General features: G+C 36.4%; 1 long non-coding RNA gene across 1 annotated transcript; it reads right to left on the reverse strand.

Annotated features, from left to right (window-relative positions):
- Positions 1-861: 861 nt before the first annotated feature.
- LOC110827528 (uncharacterized) lies at positions 862-2,879 on the reverse strand. Its single transcript, XR_002542378.2, has 3 exons — positions 2,770-2,879; positions 1,958-2,010; positions 862-1,110 (listed from the first exon to the last, which is right to left on the reverse strand). It is a non-coding gene; the product is annotated as an uncharacterized LOC110827528 (long non-coding RNA).
- Between the last annotated feature and the right edge of the window lie 3,708 nt (positions 2,880-6,587).

A 6,587-nucleotide genomic window follows, 5' to 3' on the forward strand; every position in this document is an offset into this window, starting at 1 on the left:
TGTTGTCATCCGAGCGACACAAATCAGAGTTGGCAATACTGGTGAGAGAGGAAAAATATTTGCCAGTTTTTCTGATTAGAATTAATCTCTGATTGATTGCAAAATGAAATTATTATGACACATAATTGAGAGTAACATTTTTCTTTTGTAAATATTTCACAGTTCATGCAGAAAACACTTTCAGCTGGAGATAGAGCCCCATCTTCGAAACGTCGTTTTACGCTTTATATTTTATTTACTAGACGATGGTTAACATCGAAGAAAATTTTTATTCAAATGACTTTCAGCTGGTTTCGATCTAGAAGAATGATAGTTTTTAATTAAAGAGTAACCATTAAACAAAGAAACGTCTCCGAAATATCAAATAGAGACTCTGAGAACAACAATAAAAACAATAATAATAATCCGTAGACCCATTTGATGACGATTTGCTTGCATATTAATTATATAGAAACTGAGGATGGAAGTAAAATTCCTAGGTTTACCACACTATTGTCAGTTCTCATTTATATTTTATTGCCTTGTCCTCCACTTCTTCAGCTCTCAAGCGAAAGTCAAAAAGAAAAGTATATGAAAGTCTAAGATTTTCTAAATTATAAACATTTCTTCCTAACTACGGAAAAAATCCATATGTTATTACTCTGATACAATATCAGTCGATTAAAAATCTAGTGCAAAATTCGTCAAAATAATATTGAAATTTGCATCCTTTTCTCTCAAGAAAACACACCATATTACCTATTTTGATGATATTTGGGGAAATCTTTGCCCTTGATTTTTAGAACCGAATAAAGCCCATAAATGGACTCTGAAAACGACATGCAGAGTTATAAATAGGTGGTATGTATAGTTCTGCCTACAACTACCCTATGAAAGGAACACATTTTAGATAAATAAATCATTGTTTATTCTGAGAACCAAAATAAGGAAACAAGAATGTAAGAAAAAAATTAAAAAACGTACTCTATATTACTGAACGCTTAAAAGAATTTACACATACTTACCGCTGAGCCACAGTCTGATTTTGGTCCGAGGCACACGGGTGCCAAGTCAGTGTTTATGCGTAGGATCGAGCAGTGATCGCGAGTCAGTTCAACCAGTGAAGCCAACCTAGCAATCAAAGCAATCGGGTAGAAGGAGCTTCAGGACGGTTTCTCTCTATTATGAACAAGCTCCTACAATCGATACTGAGAACTTCATCATGACGGTAGCCAAGTGCTCTCCAACCTCGTATTTGGTTCGTAGTCAATAAAGCTAGCACGAGAGAACGTCTTGCGTAACAGACCTGGCTTCTATTCTTTGATGACCCGTTCTTGAGATCTGCTACAGTTTGTAAGGGGATGTTTCAATGTAAGGATGTGCAGTAATCACTCTCCACATTGTTTCCAGTCCTGACTTTTCCTCCAACGGGATATTGTAAAAAAGTTAAACTTTCGCCTTATCTGTACTTAGGTCAATTTCTGAATTTAATACTCATTTTTAACGAGGAGTTAACATGAAAGCAACATTTTATGTATGCTCTACAATCAACATAGCCATGCTTGTATAGCAAGGAATGCTAATTTCATATTCCCCAAGAAGGATTTTCTGCATATTCCTAGATAACATCGTAAATCACATGTACTGGCTGCTGAATTTCTAATTATTAAAAATGAGTGTTCTATTTTATAAACAATTTACATAATTATTTTCATGGAGCAGAATTCTTCTTGAAAAGCTAACAGCTTCGTAGTCGCTCAGCTAGTAAAGATATTTCCCGCCCTATATGAAACCAGGCAACTTATTAACGTCAATTTCTTGTCTCTCGGTTACTAAATAAAGTTCCTACCTTTCTTGTGATCTGAATGTTCATTACCGTGTTTAGAAGAGCCAGCATCTGGACTCTGTCCTGAGCCAGATGAATCCAATCCAGTACACATTCGTATATCCTATTTCTTAGCTACATTTTAATACTAACCTCCCTTCTACATTCCTTTCTCTCATACACCTTCAAAATCTATTCCGTAGCATCTAAAATAAAAATATGGTCGAATTAGAACAACCTCGGTCTCTCTGTAATTTTCCCACTTTATGGACTTGGTGCAAATAAAAAAGTGACAGTGGAACCACGGTTCCGGAGAATCTGACGTAAATACGTCTATACGGAAAGGAAGTTTATATATTAGCTTTATTCTAAATATTCCTTTTATACATGCTTTAAAATTGAGTAGATAATTTGATTAAGACATTGATTATTTAACCTGAATTAGTTACGCTTAAGATGGGTCTGTGGTAGCTGAAATATGTTATAAAAATTTGTGCACTTTAGAGTATCAACATTTCGTGCAAACACCATACCTATACAAGATTTTGATCTAGTAGTACTACATTGAGGATTTGACATCAACATTAAGCCAAACGTTTCCTCCATAAATGTGACAAAACTTTGATTTTCCTCCTTCTTTAAAACAATGTTAAAATCTCCTGTCAATATTATCGGCACTGTATTAGGATTTTCTGTGTCTCAAATGACTCAAAATAAGTCTCTTACAATCATCAATAGGTGTACGGTTACAAATATACAGGGTTACAATTAAAACTTTTTCACCATTGACCATACACTCTGGAGTTCATTATTTAATACTTCTATTTTTTACGTTTTCTGTACTGTCTCATATATTCTGCGTTATGGAGTCTTTTAGATTCAATGTCATCCATCTTGTACATAGTATGACGCAACAAATTAACGCAATAATAGATTTCTTACTAATTCTTATATAAGATAAGTACCTGTGATATTCTAAAACATTTTTACCAGCACAAAATTATCTAGTCTACGATGCACTTCTTGTACAAGCGAATCAGAGCTCAACTCTTTCCGCAATATCGAAAGCAGATTGATGACGGCAGTAATGTAACACAACAATGCAGAGTAAACAGATGACGTTTCCTAGGTAACATAACAATACATACAAGCTGACCATTGTTGTCAGTCCATATTTACAAATTGTTGATATTTCCTAGGTAACCATCTTACACATTTTTCGTTACACTTTTTTTGCGGAATGACACTGACCCTTCCATATAGACGAATTTACGTCAAAACAGAATCTAATCCGAAACCTGTAACGCTTAACAGAGAATTGTGATTACAACTACAGATTCGTTTAAAGAATTATTAAATGGCTTTATAAACTGGTTAGGGGTAATTGCATCATTTCCGATTATTAATACTAGGAACTGATGGACAAAGTTACACTAGTCCAGTCCTCATGTTACAAAAGATGGAAGCCTATTCCAAAAGGCGCAAGCAAGATATAAAACATGTTTGTTATCATGTGAATTTAAGCCCCTGGAGGGTCATTCCTGCTGAGTGCGTAACTTGCCACGTGTATGCACCATGGAATTCCTGTCTAGCTCTGCTATCGCCTTGTCCGCCATTCCCAGTAAAATGGTGTCGTTCTGCTGAACATCAGCTCTGGAATGCAACACTCCTCCACTTACCGGGACAAGAAGAAATATTGCCTGGTGAGCTACGAAATTTCTTGGCAGCCCAATATGACTCCCATACATAACGTTTATAACATTCGGGCTGTAAAACTCGACATGACATCTCAGCCTTTGGATACTACCTCGATGCTAACTTCATATCATCATAAACATTTATATACAGGAAGGCAAATATATTCTTGCTACCATTTGGACAAGAATCTTATGTTTTCACGTGTCGTATTTAAAAGATAAACATTAAAATATACAAAAATACAATTTTACGTAATGTTTGGAAGAAGTGTAAAACTTGGTCTTTCGCAATTAGGTAAAAGCATAGATCAAAGATGTTCACTGCAGAGTCAAAAGGGAAATATTCGGAACTAAGAGGGAACATTTCACATTGATGAGCTTTATAATTTGTACTCTATAATATACCGTATTAGGGTAACAAATGGGTAGAACAAGTAGCATACATGGGAGAGACAAGAATTACACATTAAATTTTATTCGAAATACCTTGAAGCCCAAACTTTAGATTAAGGAAGTCAGCTGGGATAGAGTATACTGAATTTATGGGAAATTTCAGGTTATAGCCATGGTGCTATGGAAAGGGATATAAGCCTGAAAATTACAACCGAAGTATGATTGCTACATTACTGCCTGTACTTTCTGTTAACACTAACTTAGCAAAATCACCACTTCAGCCATAAGTTCATGTGTCCGTTTTAATAATATTTATACACATATTTTTTTAAGTCTACAAACATGGTTTGTCACAAGTTACTAAACATTACGTTCCTTTTCCTGAACTTTTAGGACGTACACCCTTTCACACCGCTCCGGGCAAATGTAAGACGTGGAATATTGACCGGCTGATCAAATATTATGGCGTCTCAAAAAAAATTGATAGGCAGTGTCGGACACTGCCGCAGTTATTTTCGTGAAAAGGTCAATCGTGTATAGTATATTGAAATTAAACAAATATTTTGTTTTGAATGGTTTAATTCATTTGCAACTTACATTTATTGAATACAGGATAATGGTATGAGAAGTAGGATACAGATGGCTTTGATATTATTTGAATACCTCTTGCAAATGTCAAATCTATACAAGTTTTCCCTTGCGTGGTTGGTTTGTCCAAATCATTCACTAGTACAAGTTTAAAGAATTCCTAAAGGTATGCACGTAAGAGTTCTAAATTTTCGTCACTAGTGTTGAAATCGCCCATCAATACGAGCGGTAATTCAAAATTTCATCTATCGAACTATACCTTTCTATTACATATGAAGAAAAAATTCATAAATGTTCTTTTATATTATTTTTTCTTAACGAAAATATTAGTTAATAATTAATAGTTTAACTTAACGATATTGTAAATATAATCATTTTTATAAATGATTATTTCTTAATTGGTACACATCCATACTTGACCCAGGCTCGTGAGATGCCGCCTGAGTTGTCAGAGCACGCTTACGTTCCCTATATTCGCGGCAGTACTGCGCGTTGGTTTTGGGTCCGGGCCCGGCGTTTTCGGTGTCATTCTCTTTGGAATTTTATGCTCTAGACATTCGTGCCCGAATTTTGTAATTCTGGTTTTACTTTGCCCTCATATATCGCGACATTTTAAGAAAATCGGGAAATTTTCAAACTTTTTAAAATCCATAGCCTCGTATCTTTTTGAGTTTTGAGATGCACACTTGGAAGGCAGGATGAATTGTAACAAATACACTCCTCTTCAAAACAACACTTGGTTCACTCGGATCGGATAATTAGTCTCTGAGATATGATCCCGTTTATGGACACGTGTCGAATCCGGAAAGTCGAAAATCGTGGGTTCATTTTGCGCGTGCGGGGCTCTTATCTATGGCGTAAAAGTGCCTCTGGTGGTAATAGAGTATACGTAAAGCAGCATTATGTCGATGAATGTAGGCGCAGCTGGCATAATGTTTACATGCCGACAAAAGATGCATCAGCGTCTCTGGTTGCATTCGGCATGCCCTGCAGAGAGTATCTGCTACCCCCACACCCATCACCATTCGGCGGTACACAAGTGTGTTTACCACACCATCTTGGCACGGTAAGATGAAACCCTCGGTTTCAGACTTTAGTCCAGCCGACCGTAGAAAGGCGAACGTCAGGTCTTTTGACAAGCCCACTTTTTCTACATTTTTGAAGAAGGCCCCATGCATGTTTATCTGCATGTTGCTTGAGCAACAAAGTTTGCTCAACATTCTTAACAGTGCCTTGAATTGATCTGACGTCAGTGTCAAGAGGGGCAACTGTTTTCGCCGTCCATCTGAGCTGATGTCAAAGTCAAATCCGAGGTCGTTTGCTGCTCTCTTTGCCGCCAGAAATATAAACGCCCTTACACCCGCAGACTCATGCGAACATACGAATGTCAAGATGGGATCAGAGCTACTAACGATGGAATGAGCTGTGCCCAGAACTATCCTGTTGTGAAGATTCTCCAGACCCAAGAAACCTCTACTGCCAAGATGACGCGGGAGGTATATGCGTTGGACGGAAGATTTGGGGTGAAAACTTCGGTGCATGGTCATCATATTTCTGGTGGCCCTGTCCACATTTTTCAAATCTTTAACTGTCGACTTCATTGCTTCAAATAAAAATAATAATAATAATAATTATTATTATTATTTTTGCAGTATAATTTCATGCTTCCATGTGTCTATCTCGACTTTTGAACCTGTAAGTCTATTGAGTGAGAAAATAAACTGGATAATGCACACACATGTGTGTGTTAAGTTGACGGATAGCAAGACTGGAAACGATTTATCCTAAAACAACAAGATATTTCACGTCAGTATATTAGCAACAGAATATATTAAATTAAATTTCAGTTAATAAGACAAATTGAAGAGAAAGATACTTTCAAATCTTACTGAGAAAATCAAGCATGTTTGTATGATCACAGCACGATACTATATTTAAATTACACATGAGATCATCCAAATTTTAGTCTGAAAGCTTAATGGAATCGTTCCACTTGAGAGATATAGGCGTTGACAGAAGGATAATATTAAAATGGGTGTTAAAGAAATACTGGTTGAGGATCTGAATAAGACTAATCCAGCTTACGCTGGGGACACCTGGTGGGC

This window comes from Zootermopsis nevadensis, unplaced genomic scaffold, assembly GCF_977971745.1.
Source record: "Zootermopsis nevadensis isolate Lab colony 2312 unplaced genomic scaffold, Znev_1.0 Znev_ptg000006l, whole genome shotgun sequence".
Taxonomy (NCBI): domain Eukaryota; kingdom Metazoa; phylum Arthropoda; class Insecta; order Blattodea; family Termopsidae; genus Zootermopsis; species Zootermopsis nevadensis.